This window comes from Silene latifolia, chromosome 5, assembly GCF_048544455.1.
Source record: "Silene latifolia isolate original U9 population chromosome 5, ASM4854445v1, whole genome shotgun sequence".
Taxonomy (NCBI): Eukaryota; Viridiplantae; Streptophyta; class Magnoliopsida; order Caryophyllales; family Caryophyllaceae; genus Silene; species Silene latifolia.
In genome coordinates, this window is record NC_133530.1 from 35,782,700 (window position 1) to 35,800,990 (window position 18,291).

The 18,291-nt window shown below is 38.3% G+C and overlaps 1 long non-coding RNA gene and 1 other non-coding gene across 2 annotated transcripts in view; both read right to left on the reverse strand.

The window, feature by feature from the left end:
• LOC141656061 (uncharacterized) overlaps positions 1-18,291 on the reverse strand; it is a 241,084-nt gene that overhangs the window by 181,151 nt on the left and 41,642 nt on the right. The gene's annotated exons all lie outside the window — the stretch shown is intronic.
• Positions 17,490-17,596, reverse strand: LOC141658173 (small nucleolar RNA R71). The gene has a single exon (XR_012549075.1). It is a non-coding gene; the product is annotated as a small nucleolar RNA R71 (small nucleolar RNA).

The following is an 18,291-nucleotide window of genomic DNA, read 5'->3' on the forward strand; positions in this document are numbered from 1 at the left end:
GCAAACTACAAGGTTTTGTAGTTTGCCATTGAAGTTGCTCTAAGAAGTATATGATTATGACTACTTAATTTTATACTTAATTATAACATATCATCGAATTTATTTTCGCAATACAATTTTTATTCATTACAGTACTTTTTATACCAGACTTTTCATTTATCTACCCTTGACTAAAAAACATCCAACCTGATTCTCTTTATAGTTGAATCCTTAACATTCTTCATACTCCCTTAAATTTTACAATTATGGATGATTATTCGAGTGTAAAGCATGTATTTAATTCATTAACTAGTTTTAACCCGCGCAAAATTGCACGAGTTGTTTTTAAAGCATTTGTTATCATCAAAAATATATGGAAAAAAAATGAATAATTGACTTTTGGAATTCAAATGCATTTCTATAGTTATAATAACACTATATAATATAGAAATATCAATCTAAGTACTACATGTAAAAGTTACCAAGTATAAAGAAAAACCAATGAGATTACAAATTTTACGGTTTCTCGCTACGTGAGGTAGTTAATATATTCGAGTAATTTTGACACTCCAAAAAATAGGAAAAGACAATGGGCTTAAAAACTCAGGAAATCAGAGTTCAAAGGTAAGACAACATTAACGTCGATTAAAACACTATGACTATATGGATTGAGATCCATGTTACTCTTACTCTCCATATTATCGTACTAGTTAGAAAGTTCGTGTGATGCACTGGGCTTCCAACGGGTTCATCTATAACAATATAAATCTTAGTTGATAAAAAAGTTCAACTATGTTGAATTTGAAATATAACAAAGTTTCGAGGTTGGTGTAGTTGATGATCGTTGAATTATTACTCCATTTAATATAAAAGTTGTATCCTTAGGTAGTAATCATATAGTTGTACAATATTAAGGGACATAGGTCATGTTTTTTTTGCTGAAAAGAGCTGAACTGAACGTAATGGAGCTGAACTGAACTGAAGTAAAATGAATGAAACTGAACTGAACTAAAGAGAATAGAATAGAGCTGAACTGAACAGAATAGAGCTGCACTGAACTGAAATAAACTGAAATTAAGTCCAGGAGATCAGGGCCATAGTTGTAGACTTGTAGTTAGTAGTTAGCCTTTTCATTATTATAGGTACCATCAGTTTTTAATTAATACAAAACACTATTCTCGTAAATGTGGTGGTGTTCTCAAAATGAACTATAGACGAACCTTTAAGAGATTCCTAAATTAGATGGCAAAGTGTACAATTGTTAACATCTTCCTAAAGTATAAACGTTGGATGGTTGAGCTTTCCTTTTCTCTTCTCTCAATATCATCTGCGACCATATCGTACTTATTCTCTCATAAAGTTTTAACGTCCGTTACCTCACAAAAGGAAACGACATAGCCCACATATTCACTTCCCTTGAATACTTGTGCCGCTTCTTGTCATCACTTAATAAGCCAAGGGCAAAGTGCTCCAAACATGCTGTAACACCCCCTTCTTACCCGGCCGAGGTAATTGGGAGATGTTACCTTCTAGGTTTCCAGCTGAGGCGGTGAATCGGAGATACAATTGGTTTGAAGATTTGAAACTCGTCGTCAAAAGTTACTCAACCAAAACAATATTTATAACTTCACCAACTACTCTTAGGACTTGTTTGGTTGACATAAGGGAACTAAAGTTCCCGGGAACTTCAAGTTCACATGAATTTCCAATTCATGTTAATTCAAAAAAAGTGTTTGGTTTGCATGTGGGAAGTTCCAATGACCAAGGGGGGGCTTGGTGAGTGACTTCCCACATAATGGAGGAAGTAGATTCATGTGGGAAGTTCTACTTCCCATGATTTTGGCAACCAAACAACATCATGGTTTTACACTTCCTAGGAAGTTTAAAATCCCATGATTTTAATGGGCAACCAAACAAGCCCTTAGTAAAGAGGCAAGTAAAGGTCGGATCCCAAGGGACGGGTATTGATGTAGGATTTTCAATTGTAAATGGTCGTGTCTTAGGGTGTCACAATTTAGGGTTGAAATAGGAGATCAATTAAAACTAATCAACAATAAAAACAAAACAAGGTAAATAAAATGAAGGTGTAAACAATTCATTAAAAGCACTAGGGTATCATGGGTTCATAGGGGAATACATGGGAGTTGATCATACAAACATGTTCTCAAATTATAAGCAAGCAATTATTATTGTGATGGGATCGAGTTAGTGTATATCTTACAATCCGTAAGAAGGTTTGGGTCCCGGAGCCGAATCGATTAGATTGTACAACATCTACAAGTCGACTTAATCCTTCCTATTCAACATTATGCATGGTCTAATGAGGCTCGAGTTGGTTTATATCTTACAAGCCTCATTGAAAAGATAAGTGATGGGTAAAAAATGCAAGGATTCATAGGCTCGCATTTCATCAAACATAACATGTGCATAAGTTGAAATCACAACAAGCAAGCAAATAAATTATGTGAACATACATATTAGATTAAGCATGAATCATTCCCCATGTTGGTTTCCCCTAATTACCCATTAATCCTAGCTAAAGAAACTACTCACTCATTATCAAGTTCAACATGCTAACAAGGTTGTCAATCATATTAACAAGACAAAACATGATGAATGAATGAAAATGATTAACAATAATTAAAGCAAGAATTAAGAGAATTATACCTATGGAGATTCCAAAATAATAATGCAAAGAATAATAGAAGTACTTGATGATTGATGGAAGATTGTCAATCTCCCAATAAACCCAAATGATCTTCTAATTACCCAAAATAAATGATGAACAATAGAGAAATTAAGGAAATATTAAGTATTGAGATTTATATTAAAACTAGATTAAGAGTTGATTACAAGATTAGGGAATGATTACTAATTGATTACAACTTGATGATAATCTAAGTAGTACGAAGGGGTATTTATACTAAAGATTAGGTACAAGAACTAGGGTTACTAAGGGCTTAAATGACTATTAAGTCCTGAAAAAAAGTTGAGGAAATGCTCCTCTCCAAGAAGATGAGCATCTCCGTTTTGCTAGTCTTGGCACGGGACGAGCATCTTGAGGATAGGCACGGGTTCCCTGCAGTAAGATCCGAGCGGATTGTCAGGGTAGACGCTGGGATCATCTTGCTTCAGGACGAGCGTCTTCAGCACGGGACGCTCGGATGGTGGTGGAGGGAGACGCTCGGATCGTCTGTGATCCGCTTGGATCCTGGGTCAAACTGTAATACTCCGTATTTATGAGTCTTTGGGTACTCTATCGAGTAGGCCTTACTCTGTCGAGTAAGGGTGAGTTGCGTTTTAAAATAGTTTCTGACCTGTTGGGTACTCGATTGAGTAACTAGGATACTCGATCGAGTAAGGGGCACTCGATCGAGTACCTTAGCTACTCGATCGAGTAGCCCGGGTTCTACGGGGAGTTTTTCTCGGGTTTTGTTAATTATGCGATTAAGATATATAACCTTTTTCCGTCATCATTCTAAACACTTTTGCAAAACCTAATTTACTGTCAAAGAGAGAAAGCAAGTACGTTCATCATCTTAATCGCATTGTTAGCAAATCCCGGAGTTTGGAAGGTCGGTTTTCATCGTTGGTTATACCGTTGAGATCCTTGCGTCGAGGGTAAGATCTATGTACCCTTTTTATTGTCTTTCCTTTAAGTTGGTTAAACCCTAATCTAGGGATTTGGGGGTTTTTGAGTAGTTTGTGATTTGGTAGCATTTGTATGTTGTATGATAGGAGGAGGTTTCGTAGAAGAAGCTTTTTGATACGTTTGTAGAGACCGTCGATAGTTGTGCTTTCCGGGTAGGATTTCCTACTCGGTATTAGTCCCATAATGGGATGATTGTTGATGTGTTGAGATTGATTGTTTGCTATAGTAATTGTATTGTAACTTTGTGATTGTGATTGTGATTGGTTGTCTATGTTTCTCGGCGTGCCCTCGGTACTGAGTGGGGTCACTTGCGGGAGTGGCTTCACGTCCTAGTTTCTCCTTCTGTGGAACCCGCCACAGAAGGGATGTGCACATTAATGAACAGGGTTATCGCTCATTATGAGGAGCGGGGATTTGGTGGGTGCGGCTGCGGTCCCCCAGCGGGTGGTGGTCCAGTGGACGATCGGTGATTGAGATTGTTGGGATTGGTGTGATTGTGTGTGTGTGACGATTAAGTCATGTCTGTTTATCTTATTGTTGATATATTGAGTTGTGTGATTAGTCCTGACCCCGTTTAAATGTTTTAAAAATGTGGTGATCCATTCGGGGGTAGTGAGCGATTATTGAGCGGTATGATATATGACGCGTATGGGATAGCTGGGATGAGTCATCACGTGGCAGTTAGAAGTCTTCCGCTATGTCAGACGATGTTTTATAGCTTTGATAGTTTTAACAGTAGACCGTCTGAGAGTCTTGTATTTCTTTTTATCAGTTTGGTATTGCTATGTAATCACTTTAAACTTTACTTTCTTTTAAGTTGTTTCGTTATTGTCTTATGAATATCATGCCTCGGGTAACCGAGATGGTGGCATCCTTATACCTGAGTGGTCCTGGTAAGGCACTTGGAGTATGGGGGTGTTACAAATGGTATCAGAGCGACGATCCTGAAACCTGTAACCAATAAATTTAATGAATATAGGGAGTCAATTAAAATGAACCCGGGGTAAAGGTTGTAGGAGCTAATGCAAAGGCTTGGGAGACGTCCTAAAGTCGCGAACTCGCCCTACAATTTTGAACCGGTCACCATGAGATATGAGTCGGGATCGCTATGTGTTTATCTTGTGAATTGTGTACCTATATGGTGATGTGTGGCATGAATCGGTGGATGTATGTATGTGGAGAATGGGGAATGTGTAGAAAAGATGGTGATGATGTGATTTCGTAAGCTATTGATTGAAAGCATGATAGTTGGTTTACAATGTTGTTTTGAATCGTAGGAAAAGTATATGAGAATGATGAATGATGTGGTAGAAAAAGGAAGTAGTTCATATGTGATGATATGTGATGAGTAATGATGTTGCAGGATGGATGATTCATAATGTGACATAATAATAACATGTGAATAGAATGTTGTGTTGTATATGTATATTTTGTTTGCATAGAGTTGTATGATAAGTTTATGTACTTGTCCACGATTGTTCATGTGTATATGTTGTAAGAAGTGTGTAGCTGTAATGGATGAATTGGTTGGAAGAGATTAAGTAAGTAATTGCATAAGAATATGAAATTCATGTGTGTGGAGCATGTTTATGTGTGTAATGGATTGTATAATGTTGCAATGTTAGTAACATGTGAATAGGGGATTTTATGTCGTATATTATGTTATTGTGTACGTAAAGTTATAAAATAAAAGCATGTGGGTAAATCGTGATTGACAAGTTAAATAATCTATGTGCATGATGAATGTTGTTGCTTGACTTTTGAAAATAGTAACATATGATTAAGAATACTGGTTTTATGAGTTTTGGATTGGTTTTGTTTGCTTGGTTGTTGTTTAAGCTGTTTGGAAGTAAAAATCAAATAGTTATGTCGTCTGATTACAGCAAAGTTGTCTTTAAACTGTTATAACTTGAGATGCGTAAATGATTTTGATGTGATTCCAATTGGAGGTGATAGCTTGTCCTTTTACGATTCTAATGATAGGTCACACGCCCAAAACGACCAAGTAATGAGTGAGTTATGACTGTTTTACGAAAATTGGACAGTGCTGAGAATTGGGGTACTCGATCGAGTAACTAGGATACTCGATCGAGTAAGGGGGCACTCGATCGAGTACCTTAGCTACTCGATCGAGTAGCCCTGGTGATTTGTTTTACGTGCTTCTGATCTTCACCTACTCGATCGAGCCTGTACTCGATCTAGTGACCCCTGTTTTGGGTCATATGCTTATCTTTTGACATTCGTTGCATATTATGTTTAATTCAAAGTTGTTATTTTACTTCTTTATGCATTGTTTTACATGTAAGTTGGTCTTGATACGTAAGTTACCCAATCTTATGGAGTGGTGAGTGGCACCTTATGGTGAGTATGAGTTTGGTGGGAGGAGATGAGCTATATGTGGTTGTGCTGAGAAGTGGAAAAAGAAAAAGAATATTGATGAGCTGATTGAGGCATGGTGCAAGTTTTGGTGAGACGTGGTGAGTGATTTATTCGCGAAATTGAGTGATGTAAAAGTAAGTGAAAGTGGGTAAGGGATGATGTGGGTCTAAGGAACGTGAGAATGAAAAGATTGAAAGGAAGGTTTGGAGAGTGGCAACTTGAGATGTGTAAAGAATTATGGAGTGAGATGGTTAGGAGTCGTGTGGGTTAAGAATATACACAGTGAAAGTTCGTTTTAAAGGGGTTGAGAAGAGTAGTATATAGTGAACTTTATGGAGACATGTTGCGAGGTGGATTTGTAGACAGTGAGTGAGTTTGGGAGATTTGGTTTATTAAGAGGTGAAACTACGTGTGATTTCTTTGGGCATTTAACGGCATGAAATTAAATGAAGTTGTATAAACAGTGAACGTTGATTTTATGGATAGGTTAGTGACAAGTGTGAGCGATAGCATAATAAGAGAAGATCCATGGTAAGAAAGAGTGAGATGATATCGACATGAAATAATGGGATTTGAGCTTTGGCGGAATGAGAAGGTAACCGGAGCACTAAAGAATTAGATATAAGTAATAAGGAGTTGAGCTATTAAATGGTATTGTTGAATGTGAAGAGAAAAGAAGAGTAAAAAGTAAGCTAAGGAAAATTTTCACCGGAGTTATGTGATATAAAGGTAAGGAATCATCGAAATGTGTGATATTATCATGAGGATGTTAGTTAATGGTTATATGGGAGCTTCAGGACAACATGATTAATAATGAGTTTCGAAGAATTAAGGGAGTAAGAGTTGGTGGAGTATTTACACGATATGAGATTTTTGGTGGAAAGTTAGATGACGATACAATTAAGATAGTATTGGGAATAATGTTGAGGTAATTTTGTTGATGGGTTTGATGTTCTTTATTTGGGGATGTTAACCAAAGATAGGAGAAAAACCGTGTTGTTTTGATATGAGTGTAAGAGGTTTGATATACGAGCAGTGGTGGTATTGTGGTGTTGTCACTAGTGGTTAAGGGTGATGATAGATAAGAAAGACAGCAGTCCTAGAGAGGGTGATTTTACAAAGGCCGGATTGATATGTATGGTTGTAAGGGAGTATAAGATGTGGTTATATGAGGCGAGCGCTAGTGGTTGAATATTAATGGTATGGCATGAGGTGATGGTTATGCGAATGGGAAAATATGTTATGAGGGGCATATAAGTTAAGCTCGGGCGACAGGTAACCTTTATTGAGTGGTAACTTACGTGATCAGGATTGACTAGTTGGACGTGATTATGGGTCTATGATGTGTATAAATGTTTGTGTAAGGTTCTGACCTCACGAGAAGCGGTATGGTGTGATAGTTATAAAGATGTTATATGAATGTTTGTGATATATGTAGGGTACGACAATCTGAAGGAATGAGGCTAAAAAGGTAATAATTTGAGTGATCTGGCATGACTGGCTATACTTGTATGTATTCATGATACGTGTCAATCTGTGATATGGTAAGGGGATGATATTCACGAGGTTATTATCTGTTTAATTCATAAAATATGTTGAGTTATGATTTAGTAAAGTGGATTTGAGTAAGTTTTTCTTGTCTGAGAAGTTATTCTGAGTCAGTATTTATGGGAGTTGTATGCAGTTGTGATGACTATCGATGTGGTTGTGGTGCCTCGGGTGGTGATCAGGGCACGATATTTAGTGTTGTGATGCGGGTATTTTCGCACTGCGGTGTGGATGTTGGTGGCGGTGTTGTGATGCCGTCACCGGTTGTGGTGGAGTAAGCGGGATGATTATGATTCGAGTTTCGAAAGTGCATACCAGTTATACATAGATTGTTGTTTTGTTTGCTATTGTTCTTTGTGAGTTTTGATTGAACATGTAGACTGTTGTTTTGTTTGTTGATGTTTCTTACCAGTTTCAACTTGGGTGTGAGGGTAGAGTATGATATGGGAGAAAGTTGTGTATGTTTTGTTGTTGTGATGGTATAGTGATTTTCCGTTGATAGGGCACAGTTGTAAGAGGTTGTACAGAACATTTGACCTTGTTGTAGATGAGACATCGGTGCACATAGTCATGGCAAGTGATTCGTAGAACATGTGTGGTAATGATCTGAAAGCTGCAGGTGGTTTTAATCTTTCGTTGGGCCAGTGAGGGAAGGGTGTTTGGATTTAGTGTCTTGTTAAGTCATGTATGAGTTTTGCAGTGATGAAAGAAAAGAACTTGAGGATCTTGTGTGAGTGTACGTAACACGTGTGGATCGTGAGTTATGCTTTTGGCGATAGAAGTTTTATATAGTCTATATAGAGAGGTATGTCATGTTGCGGTAATGTGGAAGAGTTGGAATATTGGTTATGCTAAGGGTTTTGCGGTATTAGTTAGATGGAGTGCAGAGTGAATTGAAGTATGAGAACTGTTTAAGTAAGAAAGCCTTGGAAAAAGGAACGGTTATAGAAATGAGGTTATAGGTGGTTATCTTTGACATGTGGTGGTGATGAGGATGATGAGATGATTTAACTAAGGATTTAGTATTAGTGAGTTACGAGGACGTAACATTTGTCTTAAGAGGAGTAGGATGCGATAAAAGTGAGTTTCATGGTTGTGCATGTTGTAATATAATTGGAAGTAGAGTGTTAGCGTAGCGTAAAGGAGGGATTTGTTTTGTGAATGATACTTATAAAAGGCCATGGCCGTGCTTGTAGTAGTGTGATGTTTAGGAGTTCGAGAGTTTTGATAGTGGCATGATGATGTTTATGAGTGTAAGTAAACTTCGAGGACGAAGTTCCTTTTAAGGGTGGTAGAATGTAACATTCCGTTTGATGTTAGGGGTATTTTGATATTGGATTGGCTCTGGGTGATGTATTACGGAGCTAGTTGGTGTGTATGGAGTTAGTGTTGAGAGAGATATAATGGAGTCGATACGATATCGTGAGCCATGTTGTGGAGGTAGGAATAGTTAGTGGGGTTGGTGTTACGAGTTCATGTTTGGGTTGGAGTTTTATTTTGAGTTCTTAGTCACGTTGTTGTGTCTTGATCGAGTTAGTATGTTTGTTTTTGAGTATGGGTTGAACTTCGGGGGCGAAGTTCTTTTTAGGAGGGAAGACGCAATACTCGTATTTATGAGTCTCTGGGTACTCTATCGAGTAGGCCTTACTCGGTCGAGTAAGGGTGAGTTGCGTTTTAAAATAGTTTCTGACTGTTGGGTACTCGATCGAGTAACTAGGATACTCGATCGAGTAAGGGCGTACTCGATCGAGTACCTTAGGTACTCGATCGAGTAGCCGGTTTATGGGAGTTTTTCTCGGGTTTTGTTAATTATGCGATTAAGATATATAACCTTTTTCCGTCATCATTCTAAACACTTTTGCAAAACCTAATTTACTGTCAAAGAGAGAAAGCAAGTACGTTCATCATCTTAATCGCATTGTTAGCAAATCCCGGAGTTTGGAAGGTCGGTTTTCATCGTTGGTTATACCGTTGAGATCCTTGCGTCGAGGGTAAGATCTATGTACCCTTTTTATTGTCTTTCCTTTAAGTTGGTTAAACCCTAATCTAGGGATTTGGGGGTTTTTGAGTAGTTTGTGATTTGGTAGCATTTGTATGTTGTATGATAGGAGGAGGTTTCGTAGAAGAAGCTTTTTGATACAGCTGTAGAGACCGTCTGATAGTTGTGCTTTCCAGGTAGGATTTCCTACTCAGTATTAGTCCCATAATGGGATGATTGTTGATGTGTTGAGATTGATTGTTTGCTATAGTAATTGTATTGTAACGGCTGTGATTGTGATTGTGATTGGTTGTCTATGTTTCTCGAGGCGTGCCCTCGGCTGAGTGGGGTCACTTGCGGGAGTGGCTTCACGCCCTAGTTTCTCCTTCTGTGGAACCCGCCACAGAAGGGATGTGCACATTAATGGACAGGGTTATCGCTCATTATGAGGAGCGGGGATTTGGTGGGTACGGCTGCGGTCCCCCACTGGCAGGGCTGGTCCAGTGGACAGTCGGTGATTGAGATTGTTGGGATTGGTGTGATTGTGTGTGTGTGACGGTTAAGCTGTCTGTTTATCTTATTGTTGATATATTGAGTTGTGTGATTAGTACTGACCCCGTTTAAATGTTTTAAAAACTGTGGTGATCCATTCGGGGGTAGTGAGCAGTTATTGAGCAGGTATGATATGACGCGTATGGGATAGCTGGGATGAGTCATCACGTGGCAGTTAGAAGTCTTCCGCTGTGTCAGACGATGTTTTATAGCTTTGATAGTTTTAGCAGTAGACCGTCTGAGAGTCTTGTATTTCTTTTTATCAGTTTGGTATTGCTATGTAATCACTTTAAACTTTACTTTCTTTTAAGTTGTTTCGTTATTGTCTTATGAATATCATGCCTCGGGTAACCGAGATGGTGGCATCCTTATACCTGAGTGGTCCTGGTAAGGCACTTGGAGTATGGGGGTGTTACACAGACAGCTTCTTTTCTCTTCGTTCCTCAACAATCCACGGGGATCTTGTTGAGGATGTAAGGATCCTTTCGTCATTGCCCAATCTACTTCATTATCTACATAGGCCATCTAGTATTGTCTTCTCCTTGATTCTTGGTCATTAGTTGTGATCCATTTAGCTCCAATTTGCCATGAAAATGCAAGGTTTGCTCTCGTCTCCTACCAAGGAAACAAAACCTCAATGAATATGCAAAATGAGAAACTAAAGATAGTAAATGACCCAATTATGTACTAAAAAGCATTGGGACGAGGCTAATTCGGGGACTAAATGTGCTCAAATATGAGTCACATAAAACATCCCCAAACCGAACCTTTGCTCGTCCCGAGTAAAGAGGTGACAAAAACTAGTTCCCTTATTCAAACTAACCTACTAATATAGCCGATGTGAGACAATTAGCGGGTCTCACTCTGCCCCTTCAACTCACAACAAGACAACCATGAGGTAGGATGCCTTCTTGCAAGGCAAGGTGGGTCTTGCCAAAATGGCGACACATCCAATCATTAAAGCACATAAAACAAGTAATGGATGCATCTACAAAAATGAATAACCACTTTCCTCATCTAAGTGGCGGAAATTTTCTATAAGGGAAATAACCTAAGGGTACACATTCCATTATAGATACAATTTATTCAAGTTACTAAGCCTAGGAAGATACTAATAAATCACCTCCAAGTTGTGTCAAGATAGGGTACCTTTGTCCTCAATTGTTAAATGCTTTTGTCAAGAGTAGACTCCCTATGGTGTTAGAAACACTGGAGGATCGCGGAATTCCCCTTCTTGCCTAAACAAGAAGAAGGGCCGTCCCCTCTCTACCATGCACAAAAGTGGATTCGAGGGATCGATAGTATTTGAGTTTCATATGGGAGTTTGCTTTTGTTGTTGTTATTCCCCCCAATTTCTTGTGGCATTTGACATTTGAGAACATTTTCTTTGCCATTTCTTTTGATGTTTGGCATTTCAATACTTGACAACTTTCAACTTTTTGAATTTTCTTTTAAACATTTTCAAGTCACCCCAATTAGTAACGAGGTTGCTTATTTTTGAAGCATAGGAGTTTTCATTTTTGTTACTCCTCTTTTCTTTTGATGCAATTACAAACTTTTTGACTTTCATTTCAATTCTTGAACTCAAATTTGAACAATTTATGTGCCCATTCCCTTTTTGATGACAAAATGTGGTAGAACATGGATGATGGTTGCATGGTTTCAAGGGTCACCTTGGAATAAACGGTAGCCAAAGAGTTATCACACCACAAGGTACTCTTGACTAGGCCTTAATCCATGGGTCAAAGGATACTAGCATGACACATCCTAGGGTGTTTTACAAGTATTATAACAAGCAAAGTCTTAAGAAGAAAAAGTATCTACAATGGCCTATATACACTTGTCAAGTTTCCCAAATAGATGTTTTCACAAAAAAAATTTCCTAAATACAACTATATGCCATGATGCAACTATCATATATACAACCTAATGCATATGCTTCTACCAACTAGTATGACATATAATCTAAATGCTATCCTATAATCACATTGTTTATACCGCATCAATCAAAATAAAGCCACATAGTCATTAACATAAAGAGGAAAAAGGAGATTGGAAAGATCATACCATGCGGTCTTCAATATCCTCATGTCTCGGATGTGGCGTAGTCGATCAATGTGAAAAAGGATAAACAAACAAGCAAACAAACAAGTATATACAATTCTAAACTATAAAGGAAATGAACATGTTTTTGGGTTTTTGCATTTTTCAAATTTTTATGGTTTTTATAAAAAATAAAAAGGTCATGTTTTTGTATTTTTCAAAAATTTTCAATTTTTATCATTTTTGTTTTATAAGTCATGTTAGAATTCCCCATCCCAACACTAGTATGGGCATTGTCCTCAATGGCCAATACGATAGGAAATTATACAAGCTATATGAAAATGCATGATTTCTATACTAAATGCAAACCATATGATATATAAACAAAAAGTGAATGCAAACTAAGCTATGGTATATGATGCATGAATTTTTGTTTACTTGGAGAGCATAATTTAAATTAACTCCCAATGCGTATGCTTGAACTTCCCCAAACCAAATGAGAGTGAGGGAATTCATGCATAAAAATGCTATGCATGCAACTAAATTTGATTTGTCATTTTGGATTTTTCATGTGGGAACAATAAAAGACACCTCAATGACCGAGGTGGGAGTCCTCTATGTGGTGCTAGGACTCAATACTCATGATCAAGAATAAATTAAAAATGTTATAAAGACAAAGCTAAAAGGAGAGGTAGGAAACTCACAATGGGCAGTGGTATCCTCCAAAAGCTTGTCTAATCCCCCAATCGTCGCTCATGGCGACATCGATTCCATCATCATCCTCATCATCAACTTCTTCACTAGCATCATCATCATCTACCTCCATAGACCCGGAGGCTTCACCATCATCACTTGAGCTTTCTTCTTCTTCCTCACTTCTTCTTCACCACTCTCAACAACAACCTCCTTATTACCCATGCTAGCATCCCTAGGAGCATTAGGAAAGAAGACTTCCCTATCCGCCCAACTAGACAAAGGACATGATGGGTCAAGGAGTCCTTGCCTAGCTAGGTGTAAGAGGGGCGGATATTGAGCTCTATATGCATTGAGTCGGTCTTTATAGGCTTGCTTGTGAATGTGTTGCATCAATAGAGTCAAGTAATCGTTACCTACCGCAACATCTTCAGGTTGGAATTCTTGGTAGGTAAACGGGTAGGGTGGAGTGACAATAGAGGAGGATGAGGATTCGACAATGTCCTCCCATTGTTGTATAATCAATTCGGCTTCCTCGGAGAGTGGAAGAAGATAGTTTGTCCTACGGACATTGAGTCGGCATATTTTGCTTGGTAAAATGAAGGATTTGGCATCTTTGGTAAGCCACTCAAATTTGTTGTCAAGATTGTCGTTCTTGACCCAATAGAATTTGTGAACCATAGTGGCTAGATAAATGAGGTGGCCTCCCTTAACCGGCTTATAAGTGTTATCTTTGTTGAAATTCCAGTTGAAATGCTTTGCCAACCATGTTACCAATCCCCCATTTACTATAAAGGCCGCACCTTCCTTGCCATGGTCGATATTAAGCCACCTTTCGATTAAAAGTTGAAGAATATTGTATCTCGTGGTGAACTTCTTATCAACATTCAAGGTTGACTCGAGATAGATGAAATCAAGTTCGGTAAAATGATTAGTCCCCTTCCTAGCAATTAAAGTGTTCCCAACAACCTTGTGACATACCCTTATACCCGGATGGTGGACATAAAGGGCACGACAATCATGGTAAGACGTAAACTTTCTTCCGGTAATAGCCTTCCATAAAGGAGCTGGATCATATTTTGTTGGAGGTTTCTTCACATAGGTCGAGTCATTACTAAGACCAAAAATTTTACCAAACGCACCAAAGCCCATCTTTCTATCCACATTCTCAAGGCGGAATTCAATGTTCGTTCGAGTCTCCACCTTTGTAACTTTCAATGAACTTAGAAATTCCAAGGTGAGGGAGGGGTAGGTTAATTCTTGCATATCAAACAATGTAAGCAATCCCATAGACTCAAAGAAGTTCTTGATCCTTTCAAGGACACCCAATTTGGTCAAGGCATCTTGGCAAATAAACTTGGTGGGTAAAATCAACTTCTTAGCAAGAGACACAAAATTTTTCCTATGAGAATCATATGTGAAAATTACCTCCGGATATTTTTCTAGTTGCTCAATAACCGGGATAGAAGTAGTAGCTTCCACCATAGAAATATGAGTTCCTTGAGTTTCCTCTCTTGCTTTATGTATCACCAAAGCCTTAGAAGCTTGAAGTGCTTGTTGCCTTTTGGAAAGGTTTGGTTTTTTGGGTGCCTTGCTTCCACCTTTGGTCCTAGCCATTGTTCTTCTCCTTTGTATGTATCAACAACCAAAGATTTGCTTGAATTCTTGTGTTTATCCTCAAGCTTCAATAAAACCCAAATCGATTTAGGATTTTCGAATTTTGCCCTTAATCCTAGAAAATCGATTCAATTTTTGAGGATTTGGATGTTTAAATGGCTTCTTGTTGATAGAGGAGTGATTTATTTGAGTTTTGAGGAAGTTTGGAATTGATTTGGGTGAATTTGGTTGAGGAAATTGATTTTTGTGGATGGAGGAATTGAGGGTTTTGAATGTGTGTTTATGTTTTGAATGAAGGAAATGAAATGGGTGATGAGTAGTATTTTAGTCGCTTTTTACCCCGCGTTTATACCTTATTCCGACTTGATTTTGTGTGCTTAATTGTCTAATAAGCTCATTTATTTACTAATTTATAATAATTAGTCGTATTAGTTTATAATTAATAATTAATTGTATTTATGTATAATATTAGTATTATTATTATATTAATTTAATGTGCAGGCAAGACGGAAAAGTGAGGCGGAAGAGCAAGACGGGATTATGAGAAGAAATGGCGGAGGTGAAAATAAGCCAAATCATGGAAAAATAAACTAAGTAAAGGAGCAGCTGCTAATTTCAGACGGTCTTTGTTGAGCTTTTACTACCACCTCCGGCCACCGTGGCAGCCACCACTCACCACCAATGACCACCCTCCACTTCCAACATTGCATTCCACCCACCTATGACCACCGTATGCCACCACACCAGCCGCCACGTCACCACCTTCCCCCTAGCCACAAACATACAATGACAACCATTTTATGCGACCATCTTTCAACCACCACCAAAGCCACCTCCAGCCACCTTGGGAGCCACCCATCACCACCACTAACATCCTCCCACTTCCAACTTCACAACCCAACCTCCCATGGCCGCCACAACCACCCAAAACAGCTACCATGAACTCTCCTTCCACCCTCGTCCGTAAACAATACAAACAACAATCATAAATCAAACCATCTTTTACACCACTTTCAACCACCAGTAAAGCCACCACCAGCCACCAGATTTACGACCGCCACAACCACCTTCACCTCCGTCACCACTTGCAGCAACTCCGGTTGCCCAGGAGTCGACACCTCCGCAATAGCAGCCGCATCTCCGACCTGCTCTTATCCGTCTTCAACCTATGAGCACCAGCGCACGACGAGGTACAAACCTGTGAATCGTTGAGTGCGTACCTCTATCCCGGAGCTGTATTTGTGTGATTGTGTCCCCTCACGTGACTGCGTTGGAGAACAGCGGCCTCCGTCGTCATCGCCTGATGTCTTCGCTCTTCTATTTGCTTTTGCTGATTGAGTGTTGAATTAGTTTAGGTTGTAATGACTTAAATGCCCTTTTATTTTATTTTCCTTGTCTAGTTTAAGTTGGGGTATCTTGGTCTTTTAATGTTTGTTAGTATAAAAACCCAATGTGTGTATGACACCAAAAGGCCTTGAACAATAGTTTAGACGCGACAGCATTTTGAGAAAGAAAAAAACAGTAGACAGTAGGAGTAGTTTATAGGAGGAGAAAATCTATCTTATTTTTTCTCTCAATTTCTCCTTAATTCAATTTGTAATCTTTTTTTGTCTCTAGTTTATCCAAATTTCTCTCATTGCATTAGTTTATAATTAATTTTGGGTTGTAATTTTGAAAGACAAGAAGACATTCATCCTCCATTTTTCAATCCAAGTTTGCTCCTTTAATTTAAGTTGGTATATTTTCTATCTCAATTTCACTCTATTTCAATTGTTTACATATTTTTCATTTCATCTTATATTGCTTGTTTAATCTTGTTGCTAACCATGTTTGGCATGCTTAGTATTGGTGTATTTGTATTGTTTGTGTTAACTATGTTTGAGTAGTGTTTGTCTAGGGTTTAAGGGGGAGTTTGGGTAAACATGAGGGATGATAATGAGTTGTTTTACATTTGAATATGGGTTAAAAATCGAGTCTTTACATACTTGCATTGAAGGTGTTCGATGAAATGGGTGAATGAAAGTTCTTACCTTTCTTTGAATTTTGCTTAACATTTCTTTACATGAGAGTGAATAAGAATGTTTGATAGCATGTATGTGATGAGTTTGACATAATATGAAAGTTTTATGGTGAGCTTAAGGTGACTAGGAAACTAGCTTCGATTCCTTGACCGAAATCGTGACCCAATTCTCGTAGACTTTTGCATCTCCCTCTCCCTACCTAAATGAACCCGAAACCCTAGCATCTACTCTCTTTGTCTTCGTGCTTGTTTGTTTGTTTAATTGATATTCTTAGATTATTTTGTTAGCATAGTATTCATTCACATGTTTTGCATCCGACTAAACTAAAACTAAACAATAGACTTGTAGCCTAACCCCACCATCCTTGTGGTTCGACCCCGATTTATACTACTTAAATTGGGTTACTTTACAAATAGTTTTTGGTACCGAAAGTGACGGCAAAAACCGGTTATCAAAATGGCGCCGTTGCCGGGGATGGTGCTTTGTTAGATATAAGTCTTATTTAGTTTTGGGATTAGTCATTTTATTGCTTTTGAAAAAGAAAAGAAAAAAATGAATATTTGAAAAAAAAAATATGTTGTTTGTTTACTTGCATCTTTAGCTATAGTTATTAGTCACTTGCATTTAGAGCCTTGCATTTAGTGTCTTGTATTCAATAATGTCTTCATCCATGTCTTTACGTGATCATAGTGGACCCGATCCGAACCTGTTTGCCTCTCCTATTGATATTGGAGAGGATGTGGAGCTTGACTTGCATCCGGATTGGGTTGAAATATTTCAAAAAGATGTGTTTCTTGGTCTACCAAATGAGAATGTGTTGGACCATTTGGAGAGGTTTAATAGGAAATGCATTTTGGTGAAGAAGAATGGTGTGTCCGAACATGTTGTAAAACTCATGCTCTTTCCTCTTACTCTTGGGGATGGAGCCGAGAGATGGTTATATTCTCACCCTCCTAGCACTTTTTCTACTTGGGATGACCTTGTCCAAGCCTTTCTTACCAAATATTTTTCACCTTCTAAAACCGCCAAACTAAGAAATGAGATCTTTACTTTCCATCAAGGCGAGTTTGAGAACTTAAGTGAGGCTTGGGAAAGGTTAAATGAACTTTTGAGAGCTTCCCCTCATCATGGGATCCCAATTTGGCTAATCACACAAACTTTCTTTAACAATTTGCAACATGCCGTTAAAGATTTGATAAATGCATCGGCCGGAGGTGCCTTTGATAGTTTGGGTGATGATGAGGCAAGATCTTTGCTTGAGAAAGTGGCTATGACCGATGTTCAATATGGGTTTGGGAGAGTGACACAATTGATTGAACCACAAGTTGAGGTCGATTCTCCCTCTTATGTTCAAAATGTCCAACACAATCGTGTTAACCCTCCCTCCATAATTGAGAATGATGTGCATGCATTTTCATTTTCATATTCTTGTGATACATGTGGTTATTTGGGTCATGATTCTTGTGCTTGTTCTTTATATGCATCCCCACCTCCCATGTATATGAATATGATGAATAATGATGATAATATGCACAATACTCAACCATACCATGTCCCCTTTCACCCAATGAATTCTATGCATGTTTCTTCATCAAATTATGTGTCATGTGGTGGTTTTGAAGATAGTTTTGACTTGTGCCCTTCCTATTCTATCCAAGCCCCAATGAATGATTGTTTGATAAGTGATGTTGATAACTTGCATTTCTTTGATCCCTCTTGTACAACACTTTATTCTCCACCTCATTACGATGCGCCAAACATTTTCCCTAATCAAATTTCACCTCCCTTGAATGTGAATGTTATGCATGAGTTAACATCTTCTTATGAAT